Here is a 24,100-nt window from a genome sequence, read left to right as displayed (position 1 = left end):
TCCAGCTAGTTCTTTTTTATGTTGGTTTTCCATGTTATCTCGGTGTCTGTGTGGGTTCTTCCAGGTATGCCAGCTTTCTCCCACAGTCTAAAGACATAAAATTAGTGGGGTTTGGTTAATTGGTGATTCTAAATTGCCCATGAGTGTGAATGTGAGTGCAAACTGTCATCGTGTGTCTCTCTGTGTGTAGCCCTGGGAGATCCTATCTGCAACCGTGAATTTAGACTCTACGTTAAAAGATGATTATTTAAACTATGAAACACTTCTTCCATTTGACCCATAAGCCTTTTATCATTGAGTCCACTGGCAAGTAGAGAGCAATGATAGAGAGAGGAACTTATCACTGACTTGTGTGTTGATAATGAAACAATATGAATGCATGTAATACAGATGAATACAAATCAATGTCCCAGCAAAATAAATTAAGTTGGAAATGAAGTGAAAAAAGCCACATTAATAGATCAATAAAGATTGGAGATACAATTTGAGGTCAGCTGGAGGGAAATTTGACATTTAATCTCACATCAATTAAATGAATTATTTCTGAGCTGCATTCTTGCCTCAAACCCAATGATGCTGACATGTCTGCTTTATTGCCATCAATTATAATTTTGTCACACTTCTGTATCCATTTTAAATGATTTGCTTGTTATTAACAATGACCTTACCTTACTAAGTGTATGCCTACCCAGATCCATTTCTTTCGACAGCACATAGATTACTGACAAATTTATGTCTCCATTCATTGAGGCTTTTTTTTATTATCATTTATTTCACTGGAATTTTTTAATTAGAATTTAATTAACATTGTATTCTAGGTAAAACAGTAAGGCTGTGTAGTCCCCTTTTATAACAGAGAGTATGTTTTTAGAGACTACACAGCTAAAGTTAATTAAGATTTATCATACAATGCATAACTCAATCAATTGATTTGCCCTGTCTCTGTTTATTGTTTCGATGTGATTTTCCGTGAGCAGTAACAAGATGAAGCTCAAAATTCCTGGGAACTGAAATGGCATTGCCTCGTTTTCCCTGCTCTAAGCACATTAGATGGTGTCGTACACAGACTGGAAGGTCGGCTAAGGTATTAGCAATAATGGCCTAGAAAGGAAGAAAGAGATATCGCATATTAGTAGTTTTGCACCAAGATGTGTGTCAGACAAGAGTTACTGCAGGGCAACTCCGCTGCAGTGTTACAAAGGACTTTTGAGCAAACACTTAAGGGAAACACAAAAGAAACCAGAACAGAAACAGATCTGCAGGCAAAGAGGTCAACAGCAGCTGTCAGTCAGTGCAATGAAGAGATGATAGCTTTTCAAGCTGATATTTGAAAACTTCTGTAAACGTACACCTCAGCTGAAAGCATCAGCGGGGCAGGAATTACGAAGCTTAAACTACTAAATTGCGCTGAGGTGAGGTTATAGGTCAGGATAAGGGTGACAGAGTAAGAATATGCTGTAAAAAGGAAAAAGGTTAGGGGTGGGAGAGATGCAAAGAGAAGTGGCTCATAATGGAGAACTGTGTGTGTGTGTAGAGAGAGTGAAGGTGAGCTAGCGCAGAGTGGGAAGGTGATCCTCTCGTCTCAGAGATTAGGGTCACTGAGGTCGGCAGGTTTATCTTACATAAGTCTCAGGACAGACGAGCCTTCTTACGCACAAAGACGGAGAGAGAGAATAGTTTGCCTATCTTACTAAACTGTGCTGGGTAAATATAATTTTGTGCATGTTTCAAAAGCAGCAAGTGTTTCATACCAACACACCTAAACAGGTAATGAGATTAAATCATTTTACTGAACTTGCAATCAATATTTTAAGCATTTTCTGAAAGAAAGTGTGATGGTAAATAATATAAAGTTTTATTTGATAAGGTGATAACAACACAATTTAAGCTAATATGACATTAATCTGCACAGCACTGTGCTCAAGTCTCAAGCCATCCTTCTTTCCTACATATTTTTGCAAGAAAAATGGGAAATAGGTGCAGCTATGTATTGGTATGTACAAACATGCATGGCAAATATAAGGCAAAAACACAGTTTAAAAAAAAAAAAAAAGAATGTGAATATTTCGGTCTGACCACCTTTACTGTGCAGGAGTCTTCGGGACTAGTTCTCCAGACTCTTCTTTGGTTATTGGCTGCCTTTGGTTCCATTCTCTGTCAGGATGATCAAGACACTACTTCAGTAATGTTGAAGTCCGGGCTCTGGGAGGCCAATCCATGACTGATAGTGCTCCAGTATGAGTTTTTCTATTCATGTATTCTTTTGCCAAACTGGAGATGGATCAACTAAAGGGCCAGATGCTTAAGTCTTCCTTGGATTCTTTCCTATTTCTTAAGCATAAGACTTTTTGATACCATTTATCTGCCGTAGATAGTTTTTTTTAGTTAGTTCTTTTTACTTGAATGATCCATATCTCAGTGTTTAGTGAAAAAAGAAAAGAAGAAAAAACAACAACTTTCTTCTCAAAATGATCAAATACAAAGACTGGACGGATGGATGGACTGGACTGGCGCCAATGGAGAACTGTTCATCAACTTTAAACGATTATTACCAGAAAGTCTGACTCCTTGGAAGAATAATATAAAGAAATGTCGGTGACTTAAGACTTGAACTTGTACTTTTGATTAGTAATTTCCTGTTTCAGTTCAGTTCATTCCAATAGTTATACTCAGTGTTTGCTCAAACAGAAGCAGAAATCATCACACTATATGAATAATTTAGATTTTGCTGAGATTCAGCTGCTTGTGATAATTCATTTGTTGAATGTGTGAGTCAGAGCTCCTGTCATCACTATGTTTAGTGTGTTGTGGTTGCTGACAGCAATGGTTGCAACTATGGCCATAGTTCATATGATGCCTTGGTGTGTGGGAGACCTGTGTTATGCACTGTTGACCTGTGAGCAGAAAAAGACACACAACCCATATTAGCACAATGTAAAATGTTTATGCATGGACTGGTGTGCATTGGTGTGCATTTTTGAACACAAACGGGTAGCTTTATCAGATCTAAGTGCGATAAAGAGTGCGAAACCTCATAAGATTATCATATTTTCAGTCTCACATGCCAGTTTGATAACAGATAGAACCCCATACAGAGATCTCACATCACATTGTGATTGCAGTTTAAGAAGATGCCTGCAAATGACTTTTGCTTTTTACAGAAAATGAGAGCTGTGGATGTTTTTCATTACATGAAAGCAGTCTCAAATCGTGTCCAAGGTCAACAAAAGGCTCAAGGGGTCTAACATGGTCATGGCAAAAGGCTATGTATTGGTCATGCTCTGTCTGTTAGCACGGTAACAACTTCCTGTAAGAATTAACTGATTTGCTCATAAGCCAACCAAACTGGGTGAAGAGTCAAGAGGTGACTGGGTCACCAAGGACCTTTCAATCTGTCTTCCAACTATTGCCAAGATATTTCAGCACTTATGATGGTGCAGGTGGAGAAGTAAGTGTGGCTACAAAGCATTGTGGCAATCCATCAAGCTCTCACTGACGTCTCAATTTCACCAAAGCACTCGCATCCACAGAGCCAGGAAGGAGGCGTGGCTTAAACCTGGATTCAAAGCCTGCTGCTTGAACTGAAGTGGCTTTTTGCTGTCATGCTCTGGCATGAGATAGCAAAGTCATGATTTTCAGTAATTATTTTAAGACATTTTTTTTTCCCATTTTTCTGGCATCCTTCTTTCATGGTTCCTGTGGACACTTAGCTGTCGTGTACCATATTGCACGTTGCTGTGTGGCTCTTTGACCCTCCTTTGTAACCGTCTTTCGCTCGAAACAGATCAAATTTTTGGCTCTGATGCAGCCCACCTCTGCTTTGAGTTTACCAGCTGCTTCATATGAAATTGCATTCTTAAGACCGCTAATAGCAGCTTAAAAAGTGTATATTTATATACTTGGCTGGAAATTCCCAAATATAATATATGATGTTCTTTGAATAATTTGAAAAAATATTGCAGGGTTTTTCACCAGTACCACCAGTTAGTTTCCTGTCTGGAATAAAAAAATGTTATCATCATTTCTGTAGGTCTCAAAATAGCTTTATATTTACGACAGGAGAAAAAAATACCACTGAATGGGGTCCGGGCAATTTGGAGAGCATTTAAGCCCACAACATATTACAAACATAACCTTTCCTGGGTAAACCACAATATTCTTCTCTCAGAGACAAATGAAACCATTTTAGGCTGGCTCATCAGTTGCTGAGGTAACAGGACCCAGATGGTAGAGCTGATATAAAAGCCAGGTAATTTCATACAACAGCACTGTGAAAGGACTTGATGCGTCTCGTTTGAAACAGTGCAGACTCTCCACCTTTGCGTAAAACCAAACCGAGATACGGCATCCGTGTTTCTCCCCAGCGAGATCATTCTTGTAAACATCTATCATTTCCTTAAAAAGAAATTTCATTACTTTCCAATTTAATCCAATTGGTGGGAGAGAGTCTTGTGGGGGAAGGGGAAATGCTGAGAACTCCTTGGCAAGAAAGAGACTGTTGATTTTCTTTTGAAAGCTGCACAGTGCGACAAGATGAGGTTGACTGATCTGATTATTACCGCTGAATGCAATTGTCACACACAGGCTCAGACAAACACTTAGAAACATTACAGACTACGTGGAGGTTTGTGTAAGCAGACGAGGAAGACATTTCTCCTGATTCCTTATGAAATACTGCAGTTAAAAAAATTAGTCAAACCCATGGTCACTGATGTTTTCAGAATATTTGGACAATTAACGACTGATCTAGGAAACTTTGCAAAGGCGGCATACTCAAAGAGAAAACACATAAAACTGACATTTTAAAGGCATTTCCATTTCTTGAATCAGAATCAGAAGTTCCAGATAAGGTTCCAATAATTAGAACCTTCTTAGTTCAACACAGGTGGACCCTGTGCTATTTAAACTTCTTCATTGTCTGCTTTTTTCTTTGCTGTTTAAGTGTGTATTGTCTTCATGCCAGGATCCTAAAAGCTCAAGGCTTCTGATAAAAGTTTGCAGTGAGTGTGGCAAAGGATTTAACAAGATCCCTAATTAAATAAAAATAAATAATTGCACTATGAGGCAAATTTTCTGCAAGTGGCACTGACTTCAAACAATTGACAGTTTGTCCAGAACTGGCCATCCCAGCTAAACTGTCACTAGACAGAGTGTTTTATGTGGAAAAAAACTCTCCGAGAACTCCATAACATCATCACAGGATCTGCAGGTATAGAGCCAGCAGCTCTCGGTGTCAAAGTACACGTGTCTACAATCAGAGACTTCACCTTTAAACTTGGTACACACTTGCAACCTCACTTTGACATTAAGAACATGTGTGCTGTCACGGTTCTCTGCTGTTGTACCATCTAAAAATTTTACAACGCATTAAACAAAATGTGTTTATTTGTTTCCTTGCTTTTACAGTTTTAGGACGTGAAAAGTAACATATTGTGTTTATCTCCCAGATTTAGATTGTTGGTGGGTAAAAGTTTCACTTGAAATGTATCCATGCTAGATGTTTTTCATTGCTTTCAAGGATAGATGGAGGCAGATAAGCTCCTTGGAAACCAGCTGAAAAAAGAAGATCAAGATGTTTACCTTGGTTTGCGCTAAGCTAGAGGCTGGGGCCCACACCAGGTGTGACAGCTCAGTAAAATCTAGCCAGGTCACCAGTCTGTTAAGATTGGTGATCTCTGGGAGGAAGCTGGAGAAGCTATATTTTTGCTAATCACTGAACCACCTTGCCACCCTTGGACCTGACCTCAAAAAACACTTTGCTCATGAGTATATGGGCTCAGTCCCTCATTTCAGGTCATACTGTGTAAAACTTTTAATCCATGTTGTACAGTTTGGTTATTTTTTGGTACCCAGAGAACGCTCATTTGCCTACAACTAGCCATTGGTCGAGCATATCCATCATAGGAGCCAATGCTCACTCATCACATCTGGCTCCAAAACACAAAGAAACCTAATGAACAGACCTGAAACGCAGGTTTTTCATAGCAGATATTTTGATCTGTTGTGATGTCTGGAAAAAATTAGAGGCATAAATAAATGTTGGCTATAATTCTTGGTGTTCTAATGTTAGTATATGTTAGCTCACTATCATGGCTTTACTGGATCAGAGTCATTCTTACTATTACTGACTTGCCTCAGACGAAGTGCATCATGCGTGTGTATTAAAATGGAGAGGATTAACATATTTTATTTCCTTAATGCTAAAAACAAAGCTTTGGAAATTTGACAGCATCCTACTAAAGATGGGATAAACGAATACCAACAATATTACCTTTGGTACACTTGCATAAGTTTATATGTAGTTTAGTTTAAATACCCTTGACATGCACAAGCGCAGAAAAAGACTGTTTTCTCCCTTGAGTCTGGGTCACTCACGGTCGTGTGTGAGACTGAGGCAGCATTGAGGCCCGCAGGCTGTCGGCTCGCTCTGCGGAGCTGCCTGCTTGGTTCACAAGGGTCAGTGTGCGGATGTGCTCTGTTTGCACTGCAAAGTCACCCTGCTGCCAAAGTTAGTGCTTTAGAGCCATCACCAGAAAAAGAACTGCATATTTGGAAATCTGAGATTCCTCCCCCCAACCTTACTCTTTCAGTCAACATGTTTGCATGAAAGTGTGGCGATCTATTAAGCTTGTGTTTAAATTAGAATGAAAGGTAGCATGAGATACTAAATACATGTTGAGTTCAGATAGTAAAAGCAGTATCGCCTTTGCCATGTTTTCATGACTTTCTGGGTATAAACAAGTACAAGTAACATATGCAAACTGTATGACAAGCAGGAGCGTATGTGTGTTTTTGACACAGTCTAGCTTCCTCATCCATTCCCCAGGAAAGTACAGTAATTCATTGTCTGACAGCTGTTTTCTTTTCTGTGAGCCTGCCTTGCTTGGATCCTTGGGTGTAATTCCACACACAGGGCCAGCTGGAGATTTTCCTGAAAAAAAAAGAAAAAGAAAATGCCGACTGAGCCCTGAGCTGACAGATTTGCCAGCAAAAAGCACCAAAACAGCATCACTGGTCCAGAAATTAACAGACTCAGTCTCCTACAGTTTGATTTATTCACCTATTTCATGTCCAAAACACATAAAACCAAACTCCAATGGAATCATAATTGAATTTGACTTTTAATTCAATTATGTGTGAGTGGATTTTCTTGGACATCTTCATGAACACCTGTTTCATCTTTCAGTTCAAGCTCCGTACAGTATCCTGTATACAACAACCAATGTAAGCATTAAAATGCAATTTTAAATAGGGCCTTAGTTTGGCATATTTGCTAACTTTTAGTAATTATTAACACAAAAACTGTATGAATGTACTAAATTAAATAAATGCAAAAATATTAGACTTTTAATCCTATTAAAAAAGTCTGGGAATCACCAAAAACTGGAAAATGAAGAAATGGATGTACCAGTGCTACATTTAAATTCTTGGAGTCCCCTTTCATAGATTTGCATTATTCACCGTGTTCAAAATATTCCTCATTTATTTTACTGGGCCTTGGTGCAGTTATAACAAGTTATTTGGTCTCATTTTGTCTTTTGTGTGTGTCTTTTGTCCTGCTCCCTGCCCTCAGTCCCAGCAGGTCTCGGCAGATGGCTTCCCCTTACTTAGCTGGGTTCTGCCGGAAGTTTCTTCCTGTTAAAAGAGAGTTTTTCTCTCCCTTCTTCGTGGAGGTTGTTTGATTGTTGGGGTTTTCTTTTAAATTATTGTAGGGTCTATACCTTATTATATAAAGCGTCTTGAGGTGACTGTTATTGTGATTTGGTGCTATAGATTAAACAGAATTGAATTGAACAGTTTATTCTTTCTCCCTCTTTCAATCTACTTCTTGTTTTATTTTGAAGGTATGTGCCTTTCAGTATTTTGACTTCCTTCCTTTGTTCTTTTCCCTACCCTCTTATCTGATTGAATTTATTAGTCCCTTTTTCATGTCTCTGTTCCTTCTGTCTTTTTCAGGTTGCTGTGCTGTTTCAAAGTCTCCCTAGTTTCCAAAGTTCATGCTGTTGGCTGCTGATATTTTGGATTTCTCTCCTGCTTCTGTTAGTTACTGACACAATGTTCTGTGATTAAGGAGGCGAGCTTGGGATCTCTGTAATATCTGATTAGTTGTAACACTCCGAGCAGAATTGCAATGACATTTACTGGAATCTTCAGAGAATCATATCTAGCCTTACACAGTTTAATGCAATAAGACTGTCAAACGCTGTGCATTAATAACATAGTTTGACAGTATTATTACTGTTATAAATGTAACATCCATATGTTCTTATCGTGTTGTCACACAAACAAACCCAGCTTGCAATTTGAACTTTATTAAACACAGAGCATTTTCATTTCACACATGAACATCTGATAGCTTATGACTGGATGAAAGCGATGGCACAATGAAGCAGTCCAGGTCAGAACAGGCTAAGGGATGAGCTCCAGCCTGCTGCGATCTGAGTGCCAGGTCTCTCGATGAGTCATGAGCAGAAGCCATTTTACAACCATTTTCCCTTTCATTTCCTGTCTGGATGACCCAAACCTCTCTGGAGGGTAGCTTGTAACATATCCCCAGCTAGGTTTGGACACCATCTCTTGCGTTAATTTGTAGACAGGATGTTTAACCAGGCCGCTTGGAGGGGTCATCGGAGGGGAACCCTAGGGTGATTTTCCTCTGATGCTGCAACATAAGTGTTTTCGCCTCTTTGTTGAAGGTGGTGAAAGCTACTCACCACTACAGCATGATATTTATCACCAACTTTGTATAAAAAACCTAATAAAACAGAGTTTTCACGGTTCTCCTTTTTTTCATTTCTGCAGCTGAAGGATTACATGATCCTCTGTGGGTCGAACAAACTTTTGGCCTCTCAGCCTCATGAAACACTGATCTGATCTACTGGGATGGCAAAAAAACATTAAAAACGCATGTTTATCTCAGCGTCTGGAAAAGTCATACTATGTCAAACAAGGGCTTAAGTAGATGGCTTCAGTGTCTCTGACCTGATAACTTCTTAATCTTGCAGATCTGTTAACAAGGGTCCTCCCCTCTCTTTAAATCCAATTTGTCAGTTCACGTTGTAGACAACAACACTCTCTGCTTTGTCAATATTAGATCTTGCTGCTGGCCATTTGCTTTGCTTCCATCTGTCTTTGTGTGATTTTACCAACATACTCGTAATTTTAATGTTATGCGTCTTGTATCCTAATGACAGGCATGGTTGTAGGTGTAAACTTTCAACTGCAAGGACTGCTTCCCTCTGTGCATATGCAAAGTCAAGGAATTACAACTGAAACGCTTACGAGTGGAGCAATGACGAAAACTTTGAAAGATAAGGGCTTCCAGGGGCTTGGTTTTAATGTTTTATTGGCACACAGTACCAATTTTCAACATACCTCTCTCCTCAAGCCCTCATTAAAGCTAAAATTACACCAGTTAACGGCTTATAACCGCTGTATCGCAGCAGCTTGTCGGTGAAAGTGCAGCTCGTCAAAGCAGCCCCTGTTACTCTGGACAAGCCTCTGTGCAACAGCGATGGAGCAACACTCAGATCCAAAACCGCTGAGCCACAGCTATACTTACCTGAAGATTACAGTAATTATCAGGTTTCCCATCGTCATACCTGTACCAGCACAATCCTTACTGCACTGTACACACCAGCCCCAGCACAGGTAAGTATAGCCCCCAAGTATTCAACTTAAATGACAGATGCTTCCAGATCATGAATGAGTGTGGAAATAGCTGACCACAGGGTAGGACCACTTGGACAACTTCCAGGAAACTAGATTACACTTTAAGTGTACACAGCCTCAGTGAATGAACAGTGACGCTCACAGGAGATGAGTGAATGGCTCTGAGACAAGTGGTGTTAACAGATATCTGCTAGGGGTGAAAGGGGAAGGACACATCTAAGATCTTGAATTTTTGGATGTAGACTTGGCATGCTATATGTGGGCTATCCTCCACCAGCACAGCCTCCGCAAATTACTTTTTGCAGAAACGTGTTCAGTCGTTTTGAATAAATGAAGTGTGGGGTTTACTGTCTCTGTTCTGTGATAAACTGGCACTAGCCAATGAAGAATTAATAACACAACTCAGGTCACTCAGTTTGCTAAAGATACACTAAATCCCAAGTTTTCCCCGCTATTGTGGCCAGTAATACGTATTTGTGTGTGTGTATCTCCTTTGGATAAAAGGAGCTGTGTAAATCAAAACCATCTCTCCTGTAGACCTTCTACAACCTTCACTCCATGTTGAACTTCTTCAGTTTTATGGTTCTACTTTATCTCTCTACAGGAGCTTTTGGATACATTTTTTAACTTTTTGACAGAGCCAGACTTGTTATTTCCCCCCACCTCCAGTCTATATCCCGATCTACTAACTGCCTCCTGACTACAACTCCATACTTGGCAGATAAATTTGAGAACTTTTGAGGGGAGTTTTTGCATCTTACTTGAATATATTTCCTATCTATTTCTTTAATTCCCATAAACAGGATGACAGGCCTTTGAGTGGATCTGTAATTATATAAATTTGCACACATTTTGAACATTATTTAAATTCCGTCTTATTTTTTCAGTTTAAATGTATTAAAAACTATGTTCAGAGTATGTTTTATTTCATTTTTCACTCGGTGCTTTAAGTGGGTTGTTTAGCCAAAGAACAGGCCTTCTCCCCAGTGCTTCATGAGGTCATTGTATCTGAGTTACAGTCTCGGTCCGGGTCATGGGCCGGTCCTGTTCACGCTGAGGCCCTCATGTGACTGTTGCCTGTTGTTCTGGGATCCAGCCGTGCTGGTCCGAGAAATGCTGTCAAATGTTGACAACTCCAGAGAAAAATCTGGAGAGGAAAGAAAAAAGGGGGGGTGGGGGGAGTGCGAGAGAGAGAGAGAAAGATTATAGATGACACAACATGAAGAGAAAAAAAAAGAGCTTCGACACAGCCAAAATCTTGTCCTTTTCAGGCTGGACATGCCAAGTGCTAAACAAGCGTTATATATCAGTTTCTGGGGTTCACATTTATTCTGATGTTATGAGTTGCTGCTTCATAAATCAGTGCATTATTATGCGTATGAAGAGGGTTGCAGTGGACGGGCATCTGCTGGCTAATTCAAGCAGATGTGGAACAAAAACCGTAACTCTGAAAATGACTGTAGAGTGCTCTCAAATGCTAACAGCATTTGACTTCCAAAAGAAGCAGATTGTGCTGAACCTAGCTGAACAAAAAAAAGGGTGATGGCAAAAGATAATATTTGGCCTTGTGAGGCATAATACTGTACCTTTTCTTTGGAACTGCCTTTTGTAATTTTGGCTGAACCGTGCCTAAAGTTCAGCAGCTCTCCTCATATATATTTTGAAACGACTCCGCTGGACACCGGTACATCTCTAACCGCAATGGAGTGAGAACAGGCGTCAACTGACTGCCTGCAAGTGCAGTGATGAGACCCGCAGTGACCAAAGCGACATAAACCTGACACAGGATGGGTTGCTACACTGTATTCATCTTCCCTAACATGAGTAACCACACATACACTTCACCGCCTATGATATAGTGCCATAATTGCAGATAGCCCCACCACAGAGCTTTTGTCTGAAGCTTCCTGGCTGCAGACGTTCCTCAGCTGAAACAATAAAGGGATCGATGCCTTGCTTTTCTTCTTCTCTTCATGCCAGTATTTGTACTGACCTGTTTTATTTTAACCTTCCCAGCATCCTCCTCCTCCCCTCTCCGTTGTGTGACTTCTTTGTGTGCTCAGTTTCCTGACATGTGAGGAATCTAATTCTGCTTCTTATTAGGCATGACCGCAATGACCCCGCGCTGCGATTGAGCCAGCGTGTCCTTTCCGACAACAGGAAACACCGTCACCTACAATTAGCCAACCAATACACAGTGTCTGGCTCCAATCACAGATCCTCAGGCTAAGGGATCGAATTTTGTTAAACATGGAAGCAAATTCACAAATCGGCCCGTGGAGACGAAATGTAAAACACAAATTTTGTCTTGGTTTGCAACACTGTTTACCCCAGATAGATCTGACAGCCAACAGGACGCCTTGAAACCGAGGAATAACATCGCTGTATGAGCTGATCTGGACAGCTCACTTGTTCTGTTCACTTTCAGGGGCTGTTTGAGTCCTTAATGCAAATCCTGTCACCAAAAAATAAATGCTTTGAAATATAACTTTATTCATCAGAGTGCTCCAGCACTGCAGGGAATTTGGGATTCATGGGAAAGCAGTCACTATATCCTCCGTAGAGTGACAGAGAAATTTAGAGTTCATTATATAATTTATAGACTTTGTTTCACAGGCCTCACTTTCTGATTAGTAGCTGCTTTTTTCTTTTTTTATGTTGTTGTTGTGTCTACATCTGTCTCAACTTACATCAAGTATTCAGTCAGTTATGCTTCCCAGAACATTCTCCAGAGAAGTGGTACCTTTTCATCTGTGAGCATTTATTCTAAATGCTGTCTAAGCGTGTTGTGTTACAGGCCGCTGAGGCAACTGTCAGTTGTCAAGTTATGTTTCTGCTCCTCCTTCTTGTATTAAGGTGGTTCAAAGGGGCCTCTTTAGAAACTGTGTTGCCTTAGTTTAATAATGATAAAAGAACAAAGAAACAAAAAACTTACACATTCAGTAATGCATTTGAGAATTAGTGCCAGTTTTGCTTTGTGTCAGCTATATGTGTGTAAGCAGCAACTGTGACCATTTTTATGTGAACTAATATACAGAAATGTTGGGTTTGACATTTTGGTCATTAAATTATTCACTTTCAATAAAACTGTTTTACAAAAAAGCAAAAAACCTCCAAAAACCCCAAAAATCACTTGGACAAAGAAGTAACAATTGCAAAATTTTAGCTAATGCTAACCATGGCTGGCTAGCTTGGAAGTATCCATAATTCTCTAGAATATGGATGGCAATTGTGGAAGTCAAAATATCACCTAATCTAAAATGCAGCACGGTGGTGCAGTGAGTAGTGATTAAATCTCACAGTAAGAAGGTCCTGGAGTGAAATGCACCTGTTGGTTGTAGCATGTCTATATAGGATTTATATTTATTGTCACGGAGGAGCAGGGAGGACTCGGCGCAGACTGAAATCTCAGAAAAACAGGTTTATTTACACACTCCAGGTGCACTATATACAGGTGAAGGAGAAGGGGGCCAGGGTTCCCAGGGGTGCAGAGCGGGGTCGGGAAAAGCGTCCAGAGTCTCCAAACCAAACACGAGAAATCTGCATACAGAGAACAAGGGTTAGCACGGAACTTTCACGGACAGAGCTCAAAACTGGCTGAGGCTAAAGTAGCACTGACGAGCGTTATTCAATAGTCCAGCGGCGAGGTGCTCTCAGTCACTGCCTTAAGTAGCGGGAGCAAACAAGGTGAGGAGCCACAGGTGATTGCCTACAGGTGGTGGAGGCCGGGAGCTCACAATGAGCTCCGCCCAGGCAGCGAGCAGAGAGAGAGGAGAGAGAGAAAAGACAAAACATAACATGTAGCCACACAGGGCCAGCCGAGCAGGCACGGGGACCATGACATTTATTGTCTTTTGGTTATAGAAAATGATGATACATTACATCCGTTTGGCAAAGGCCCGAAACAGTGAGCAGTAAGGTAGAAAATAAGGCACTAGTATCAGTAGAGTGTTGTGTCTGGTGAAAATGCATTTGCAAATGTTGGTAAGGGTAAGTTATAATAAAAAGCCGTGGGGATATCAGTTTATTATTTATGACATCTGCATAGCAAATCTTTAGCAAATGGATTATAGAAGTGCTAATGGCTCCCATGAATAGTTCATAAACAATACACAGCATATTGTTTGAATAAATGATAACCATTAATGCAGCTGCCCTTTGGTTGGACTGGGATCATGGGATCTGTGGGAGTTGAAGAATGTTAAACGTGCCTCTGTGTCAGGCCTGCTCATGAATCGCTTTGGTGGCACGTCTGGACATGCATATGATACCTGAATGAATGTTTTAGGATTTATCTAGCGCAAACATGTATGCATCAATCTTTTTAGACCCACTTATTTAGCAGTACAGACTCATGTAAAACATTTATCACACTTAGCATCTTTTCTGTCACATTTATACATGTCAAGTGAAAATCTTTCAGAGCTGCAAATACAGCATGAACATGTACGGGCACGTGAAAAAGTAAAGTTTTGATGGTTGAGCTGCCTGCCATCACAGCTTTCACATATTATTCCTCATGTTACATTATTTACATATTGGGGAACAGAGAATACCAGCTCTTTCTTTGGATGGGGACCATGCAAAAAATGTGCGCGTGTGGTGGCTGCAGTTTTCCAACATGCCATGTGGGAAGGCTATTTCTTCGTGACATCTCTCAGTAGCTATGTCTAAACGAAACACATTCTCCGGGATGAGTAATCTCAGTTCTTCCATAGCGTAATCAAAATTAACCTTCGTGCTGCTTTGCTGAGATGACGGATTGGGTGAGGGAGGAAGAACCTTTGCACACATCAATCGAGCTGCATGTAGACACCAGAAAAACACAGCAATATGAATGCTAACTTACTGAGTTCAGAGATCTGCTGGGAGAAGCACATTTCTAAGTGACTGCTGCCAGAAAGCAAGTCATATGAGGAAGGTTGTTCAAGCCAGTGGTGCTTAACTAACCCAACTTTAGAAGAAATCGGTAGGAAAAGCTTTAATACGCATTATTTTAATGTATTATGGAACACTGGGTCTTCTGAAACGTCCCTTCAGATTTTTTCTCCAGAGCATAAAACATGAATCTCTCTGAAAGCAGATTTTGTTTGAGTAATGCCTCCATTATACTCCGTTGCGGACACAGACACGAACAGCTGGAGACCTGACAGTTGAGCAGTCATTCCTGTTATATTACTTTGAAGATCTGCTTGAAATCCCCCACCCGGGGTGCATGCGCAGTTGGTGCACTGTAATGTAAATTGTCCACAGACGAGTTCACGAGGTCACAAAAACTAGGCGGGCACGCGGACTTAAGTACAGACCCTCGTGCTCACCATCTGATGACGAATTTATGTCGCTAAAACCCGAGCAGACCCTAGCTGACTTGTAGACGTGGAAAATATAATTGATGTTTAAGAATGAGTCAGCTGCAGCTTGCAGTGGTCTGCTTTGGAAGTTCCTGAAAATGTAATTTAAAGATGTTTTCAAGTTCAGGGAACAGACTCTTCCAAAGGTTGTAACTGTCCTGAAGAGGATAATGATAGAGGTATAAGTTGTTAAAGAAAGGGCACAGTTGGAGAGTTTAAAAAAAGGCAGTTTTTACACTTGGGCTCAGAGTGAAGGCTGAAGCGCAGCTGTCATTCTCAAAGTTAAGAGAAAGAGAGCAGGTAGAAATAGATGTGAAAGAGGCTCCTTTCCATCACAAAGAGACAAAGCAGAGAGTTAATACCACATGAGAAGAAAATAACTAATTATTGAAATGAAAAGACAGGCCGATCATGCAGAGGTCACTTTGTCTCTCTTTTGACTCTCATTTTCTTTTCCCTGATGGTTTCTTTGTGCTTTCATAGCCACCTGTCCTGTGTGTGCCATTTGCATTGTCGCCAGAAAAGGTCACTGCGTTTACTGTCACATGGTGTTACATAACAGTTCCCGCCTTAAATTTCCCTGCTCACAATAACAAATTCAAACCAGAGTAACATTGTTTGATTATTTATTTATTTATTTTTTAAATTGAATTATACAAGTCTAGTGCTGTTTCATTTCTCATTTAATAAAGCACGACACAATGGCATGCTTGCCAAAAACGAAAACCTGGGCAGATTTCAGATGTCGCTATTAAGATACTTGCACTTGTCTGCTGAGTGAATATAATGCATTCCAAACTGCAAAAAAAGGGTCAGGGTTAGCGTTATGTTCCCTTTTTGAGCAATTTGCAGAAAGCCCTATTTAAGCTTTTCACAAGAAGAGAAATTATTTGCTATTAGACAATAGCTGGCATACAGCAGTGAAAAAGAGCAGACCTGCTGAGCAATACCTGTCACAGTGGAGAAACATTTATCCTGGAAAATCATTCATAGATGGCAGCCTGAGCAGTCCTTCCACACAACAATGCCTCTTAAAGGACAGCTGAAATAAGTCAGCATAAAATAGTAAAACGATATCAAAATAACTTTATCATATTTAATATAAACTTTTAAGACAAGTATGTTTATATGTTACATATAGGTACCACATGGAAAGTACAGGAAGATTTCTGCATTACCAAGTCTAAGAAAACCAAATGTGTATGAAGCATAATGACACGTGGACGTGTGTTTGCAGTTATTCTAGCTTCATTTATTGGTTTCATTAGTTTTTGCAGATGACCTGGTGAGATTGCTTTAAATTTTTGCACTAGTGATACTTTTTTTAGTCCAAGAAAATATCAACAGTCTGTTAAAAGATTATTTTAATGTATTATCGTAAAAAACGTCTACTGATGCGGTGACCACCTGACTTTTTATCTGTCACAGCATAGCATAGCTGAGTAACTGTATTCTGTTAGTTATTTAAAAAGGTGATAATCAGAATACAGTTACTTTGTTGAAATAAATGGATTACATTATTATGTTAAGCTTCTAATATTGGTAATTTATGACATTGCTGAAAACCCAAACAAAACCCAAAATAAGAGGCTCTAATGTAAGCGTCCTGTTAATGTTGGTGGCATCAGTTACATAATGGACCCGAAGCCAGGACAACAGAGCCAGCAGTGCATGGGCAGGAATGCATTTCTTACTTGGAAAACTTGGAAATCACATTAAAAGAAGAAAGGGATGGGCGAAATCTGACCGTTCAATGCAAACTCTGTTTGCCAGCAACTAAGCTGCTCTCAGCATCAAAAGACTCCACCTCCAACCTAAAGAAACATCTGGAAGTAAGTTGTTTTTAAAAACTAGCGTTAGTTAATTCCACCGCTGTGCGATTGGGTTAACTGATCATGCAGCAGTGGAATTGTGTATTAAATTAGGTACAGAGAACAGAGTAGGATCTAGATGGAGAATGAATGTCTCCCTTTTATTGGATAAGTCCTTTCAGACCTTACTTGAGGAAGACCTCAAATATTTCTTCCAAATTAATATTGGAAGCACCAAACACATAGGAACAGTGTGGGAAGCTTCTAAGGCATACATTCAGGGGAAGCTAATAGCATATGCTTCTAAAAAGAAGAAAGAAAGTTTAAATAAAATCCAAATATTGGAAAAAGAAATCAAATATAAAGAAAACCTGCTTTCAGGGGTTTACACAGAGCAACTATATAGGGATATATGTGGATTAAAATTTCAATTGAATGAGATATACAACAAAAAAGTTGCATATTCTATGCTTCGCCTGAATAGTACATTTTATGAAGGTGGTGAAAAGACAGGTAAAGTATTAGCAAGACAGGTTAAAAAACAGTATTTCTCAAACTTCATTCCAGCTATTAAACATGAAAATAATTTGGTCATATCAATTAGAGAAATAAATAGGATATTCATGAATTACTACAAAAGTTTATATACATCTACTGTTTCAGGAAATCAAACAGGTGAAGACCTTTTTCTGTCTAAACTGGGGCTATGTCCACACGTACCCGGGTATTTTTGAAAACGCAGATTTTTCTATGCGTTTGCACCTTTCGTCCACACGTAAACGGCGTTTTTGGTCACTGAAAACGGAGATTTTTAAAAACTCCGGCCAGAATGGATATTTTCTAAAACTCCGTTTTTGCATTTAGGTGTGGACGAGAAAAACGGAGAAAACGCAGCGTCAAAGATGTGCGCCTTTTTTGATGTCACACTGTGCGCCACGTTATTGTTTCGGTGAAATGAATTTCTACAACACTGTAACTGCAACAGGATCAAATGGAATGGCTTGAGGGTCCCATTACTGAGGTAGAAATCAGAAAGGCAATAACTTTGATGAAAACGGGGAAATCACCGGGTAACGACGGCCTACCAGCTGAGTATTATAAAACATTTATTGACATTCTTGCTCCGGTCCTACAAAAAGTGTATAAAGAAGCTTTCGAAAATGGGCAGATCCCAGCTACATTTAATGAGGCACTGATATCACTAATACCAAAAAAAGATAAAGATAATACAGATCCATCAAATTACAGACCAATAAGCCTATTGAATTTGAACTGCAAGATACTTACAAAGGTTCTAGCCTTAAGGTTACAGCAGGTTTTGGGTGTTATCATACATCCAAATCAGACTGGATTTATGAAAACACGCTCTTCCTCAGATTACATTCGAAAGCTACTCCATTTGATGTGGCTGAGCCAGTCTAAAGATACTCCAATAGCAGCTTTCTCCTTAGATGCGGAGAAGGCTTTTGACAAAGTTGAATGGAGCTTTCTTTTTTCAACCTTGTTGCGGTTCGGGTTTGGTCCACACTTTTTAAACTGGGTTAAAGTGCTATACAAAGAACCAAAGGTTGCGGTGATATCAAATGGTATGGTTTCACCTTTTTTTAGTTTGTTACGTGGAGCTCATCAGGGTTGTTCTTTAAGCCCCCCTTTGTTCCTAATTTTTATAGAAACATTGGCAGTGAGTATTAGATCAAACAAGGAGATTAGAGGCGTCATCGGTGGGCAGCAGGAACACAAACTCCTCCTCTATGCTGATGATATTCTTGCCATTATAACAGACCCACTTTTATCAGTGCCGCATTTAATGGACACCATAAATGCGTTCTCCGAGGTGTCAGGTTACACTATTAACTGGGGAAAGTCTGAAGTAATGCCACTATCACCACTATATTATCCATACACGGTAGAAAAATTCAATTTTAAATGGGTACCTAGAGGGATGAAGTATCTTGGGATTAGGCTAAGCCAAGATATGGAGGACCTACCCCAACTTAATTTTGACCCAGTCCTTCTAAAAATACAAACAAATATAGAAAAATGGGGCAAATTAAAAATCTCATTGTGGGGCAAAGTAAATATTGCAAAATGATCATAGCTACCCCATTTAATTATGTAGTAATGATGTTACCAATTGCGATACCGCCCGGTTTCTTTAAACAGTATGAAGACTTAATTGAGCAGTTTCTGTGGGATGGGAAAATGGCAAGAATCAAGCTAAGTAAATTATATGCTCCTAGAGAGAAGGGTGGTTTAAGTTTACCCGATCCAAGATTATATTCAGTCTCATTCGAGATGGCAAAATTGGTTAATTACTGGGGAAAAATTCAAGCCGGACAGGAATGGCTAAATATAGTCTGAAATTTATACTCCTTTTGATCCAAAGGTATGTTGTCTCAAAGCTGCACTTCAACAAACCCAATTTTGTTTCATTCTAGCCAGGTTTGGCTCAGTATACATAGAATTCTTAAAATATCACCTCATGTGCAGTTTTACTCATCTCTTTGGAACAATCCAGCTATTCGTATAGGGGAAAAAATTGTGTTTTGGAAACTGTGGCAGTCTCATGGCATAAATGTTATTAGCGACTTATTTAAAGACTTATTTGGCGAAAAATGGGATTTATGTTAAGGAGGCGAGGAGCAAATGCAGAATATAAAATTCTGTATAGATATTATCATACTCCAACAAGATTACATCGTATGATGCTTATGCCTGATTATCTCTGTTGGAAATGTAAAATTGAGGCAGGGACTTTCCTACATTGTTTTTGGGAATGTTCCCTTATGGCTCGTTTTCAGAAGGAAGTCGTCACACTCTTAAAAGGTTGGTCAGGATTAGAAGTGCCCTTAATTCCTGAATTGTGCTTGTTAGGAGACTGTTCTCATATTCCAAGAATTCATAATAATATTTTTACGGTTGTTATGGTTGGACTGGTAACTGCATCGAGGATTATCCTTAGGCACTGGAAGACTGCAGTACGTCCTGAACTGAAAGACTGGATCAGAGCAATGGCAGAGACTGCTTCCTATGAGTCCATGCTGAATAAACTTAAAAATGATACAGAAGTCAAAGATGAACATTGGGACTACTTTTGGAGCTATTTGAAGCAAACAGGAAATCATGACCATATTATTGTAATTTGAAGGACTATTAACTGTGACCATCGGTCCAAATGTTACTTAACCGTCAATTTTATTTGCCTATTTCTGCGTTTCTTCTGTTGGAACCCATTGTTACTTACTCTTTTCTTTCTTTTAGACTTGTAAGGGCAGGGGTGCACACCAGCAGTTTTTTTTCTTGTGGGCGTTTCTTTTTTTGTTTGTTTGTTTGTTTGTTTGTTTTTGGGGGGTTTTCTCCCTCTTATACAGGTTTAAGTATATGTTGCAAAATCAATAAAAAACTTAAATGCCCAAAAAATAAATAAATAAATAAACTAATGTTAGCTTACTGCAACTACCTTGTTTTAGTTGTGGTAGCTACCTGGGTTATGTGCCACTTCAGTATCTTTGATGTACTATTGCTGTGTGATTTATTACTATTAATGAAGGCTACTCACCACTGAGCCAACAATGTTAGCTGGCGTCAGCTGAGGTTAGTTCATAGACTAGGTTGACCATATATTGTTTTTCAAAAAAGAGGACATTTGGCTCAGTCATGAAGAGCTTTAATAATACAATAATACAAAAAGAATGCTTGGACATTGCTAGCATAACGGACAGGTTTTCGACAGGGCTCCCACACAAATGCAAATCAGAGGATGAAGCATCGCTAAATACTAGAAAATATGATGAAGCATATCTTGCCTTTGGCTTCACCTGCACAACTGCCAAGGTAGGTCTCCCCGACAGAATTACTTTCCCCTGCATCGGGAGCAAGCGCTAGCCTGTCCAAATCACGGCCAAACAGTATCCCACATTCTTGATTTTTAGTTCACAAACACTTGTTGTAATGACTAACTACTCCTAAGATTTTGGAGATGTTAGCTCTTTATACAGTAAAGTTACAGTGTGATACAAATATCATCAGGCTGATCCTGCCACGATTGGTTGCCTCTGTCCAAATCACGGACAAACAGTATCACAAAGTTATTTATGTTTTTAAACCCATTTTGCACAGAGAGGCTTTTTGATAGCAATCTTGAATATTATTACACAGGAAAAAAACAACTACACATAAAATAACTACACCATGACGCCTCTGCCTTTCTAAGTGGAGGGACTGTGTGTGTGTGTGTGTGTGTGTGTGTGTGTGTGTGTGTGTGTGTGTGTGTGTGTGTGTGTGTGTGTGTGTGTGTAAGCGTGTAAAACCTGAAGATAGTCAGATTAACAGTAACAGTATTTTGTCTCTATCCTCCATTGTAGAAATTCATCTAATGTAAACAATAACATGGCGCACAGCGTGAAAAAAGGCACATACCTTTGACGCTGCGTGACGAACTCCGTATTCCTCATCCACACGTAAACGCAAAAACTGAGTTTTCGAAAATCTCCAACCTGGCAGGAGTTTTAAAAAAATCTCAGTTTTCGGTGATTTGAAACGCTGTTTACATGTGGACGAAAAATGTCATATAGGCTTTTACAAGTCAACGAGCGCAAAAAAACAAACAAACTTAAAAGCCTCTGGAATGAAATAATGGTACAGAAATAATGCCTCATCTGCGTAAGAAAAATTACCAGTACTGGGCCGGTAAGAGGGAAATTTCTTTTGCAGTTCATCTGAAATGATGCACTTGCGCTTTGGGATCTTTTAAACATCATTAGGCGCATTGCTGCGTGCCGTCTGCCCCGTCTGTGAGCAAGAAGCGCTCACTAAGCAGCATTTCGGGATGACTTCAAACACATGGGTCCTCTGTGCGACTATAGGAAACCCGGACATTTTCATCAATCTCGAAAATCCCCCTGGGCAGAACGTGAAAAGTGGACCTGTCCGGGGAAAAGACATTTCCACTTTAGGGTTGGTCACCCTATCATAGACTGCAGACTGTGAGACTTGATGGATAGCATTAACAACCTGCTAGCTGGAAATAATCATGTGCAGTTCTGAAAGCAGTCTATGAACTAACCTCAGCTAACACCAGCTAACAATCTAAGCTCAGTGGCGAGTAGCCTTCAGTAATAGTAATAAATCACACAGCAATAGTACATTCATGTAGTTGTAAAAAGTATGACAATATATTAAGTAATTCAAAGTATTCAGAATACGTTACTCTTATTGAGTACCTTAACTGAATATATTTTGGGGCATGTATTCTCTAATCTGTAGTGGAATACATTTTAAAAGTAACTTTCCCAAAACTGAACATTATCAACATGTAAGGAGATCAGGAGATAAGTCAAACATAAGTAAATTAGGGCAGCATTTCAGCCAATGTTGTTGAAGAGCTCGTCAAATTTGATGGATGTATGAACACAGCAAAGTACCATCACATTTTGATCCACCATGTATTACAATCTGAAAAGTCTCTGATTGGCAACAGCTTCATGTTTCACCATGACAGTAATCCCAAACATAGTGTCAGTGCAGTGAATGGATACCTGGATGGAAAAACTCATAATGGAACAGAGTCGTGGATTGGCCTCCCCAAATAAATATTATTGAAGCAGTGTGGTACCATCTTGACAGAGAAGGCATCAAAAAAGAGCCAACATACAAAGAGCTCAGGCTGTGTTGAAGAAAAAGGTGGTCATACTGCTGTAACATGCTGTACACCAGAGAAGCAGTCATCGTCAGCAACAGAATGTGCGTCACAATGTCTATTATTGTTAAGGTGGAGGGTAAAATCTTGGTAGGGATTTCACTATTCTTTTAAACCATGCTTTCCCAGAAGCTCACTGATGAGGTGATGCTTAGAGCGCATTAGCGGCTCAGCAGAGTGGCTCCCTGGGCTCTGAGGACCCAGCATTAAGAGTCCAGCTGTGGACTACACCTGACAGACAAATCTGCCTCCACTGTGCTGTTGTAAGGCCAAAGTTTAAAATGTGTTGCTAAATCCTTAGCAACAAACCTGGGAGTCATACACCATGGTGGATAAACCTTGACAATTTAAAACCAGTAGATGTGAATAAAGAAAAAACTAATTTCTTCCAGTGTCTGCTTTAGTTTAAAGCATGAATCCAGAAATCTTTGGCTCAATGATGCATAACATTTGGTTGATTTATTTGAGTTTGCTTTGCATGGTCTCATAGGAGGCGTAGTAATGATTAAAAAAACCCTCTTTGAAATAGCATATTAAATACTAACAAATTAAAACAATCACAAAAACAGGAGCTCAGACTTCAGGATCAGAGGGGTGGCATTTCACACGAAGATATGAAACATCCAATTTTTTTTTACTGCCCGTAAAAACAGCAGGATTCAAAATACATTAGCTCTGGATGAGCTTGCTCCTGGAGCATGAGCTAGACTTTACACTTAATTGGATATAGGTATTTTATATTATACAGTGCACAAATGTCCAGGTGTGGACCATGCTGTCCCCATATGAGGCTACACACGGAGCTGCTCTTCAACCATCACATAAACATGGAAACCCCTCTGGCCGGAGTGCCAATCAATAAGATGAGAGAGTTTCCCAGGATTCCTCACACTCTCCAAACTGTGCGTGCAAATGTTTAGTCTGGATCACGTTTAAGGAGCAAAATGTGAATCACGACTCACTGGTAAAGTTTAGTTGCCTACGTATGATTGGAAACAATTTATCCACTTCAAGGGTGTGAGTCAGCAGTCCCCGAGGAGAAAGAAGTAGCAAATTAAACTTAGTTGCTAATTATGATTGATGTTAAGGACCAAAAGACACCCCCCCACCCTGGACATATTGAGGAAGGTGGATGGAAGCACACAACTATCTAAAAGAAAACTACCGGGATATGGGTATGAGGAATGCTGAGTAATTTTCCTTCAAAATTCTTACATTGTTAGGGCTTGTAGACTCCCAAAACTGCAACCATAAAAAAGCCTGTAGTATGACAGAAAGCCAGATCAGTATATGAATTACAGTGTTTCTCACGTGGTGACGCTTTTGCCAGTGCATTCTTTTCATGTCAGCAGAAAAACGTATAAACTTAGAAAGTTCACAGAGTGCAGAATCCACAGAATTTCTCTGTATGGATTTCATAAGACCAGAAACGACCACAATAAACCCCAAACGTCCTTCAAAACAGCTCAGGTCTTTAAAACATTTATATTGGTAAGGAAAACTTTCAATGTTTTTAATGATTCAGCAGACTGAAAATTAAAAGAGATGATGCTGAAGATGACATTTTG

The 24,100-nt window shown here is 39.7% G+C and overlaps 2 long non-coding RNA genes across 2 annotated transcripts; one reads left to right on the top strand and one right to left on the bottom strand.

Moving 5' to 3' along the window:
• Window positions 1-1,309: 1,309 nt before the first annotated feature.
• Window positions 1,310-8,780, top strand: LOC145431775 (uncharacterized). Its single transcript, XR_013912071.1, has 2 exons — window positions 1,310-1,767; window positions 7,957-8,780. It is a non-coding gene; the product is annotated as an uncharacterized LOC145431775 (long non-coding RNA).
• A 4,298-nt stretch (window positions 8,781-13,078) lies between these two features.
• LOC113032645 (uncharacterized) lies at window positions 13,079-19,046 on the bottom strand. Its single transcript, XR_003273914.2, has 2 exons — window positions 13,292-19,046; window positions 13,079-13,212 (listed from the first exon to the last, which is right to left on the bottom strand). It is a non-coding gene; the product is annotated as an uncharacterized LOC113032645 (long non-coding RNA).
• Window positions 19,047-24,100: the final 5,054 nt, after the last annotated feature.

Source organism: Astatotilapia calliptera, chromosome 11 (assembly GCF_964374335.1).
Source record: "Astatotilapia calliptera chromosome 11, fAstCal68.1, whole genome shotgun sequence".
Lineage (NCBI taxonomy): Eukaryota > Metazoa > Chordata > Actinopteri > Cichliformes > Cichlidae > Astatotilapia > Astatotilapia calliptera.
The sequence above is the reverse complement of the archived record's forward strand: the minus strand, read 5'-3'. Positions and strand labels throughout refer to the sequence as shown.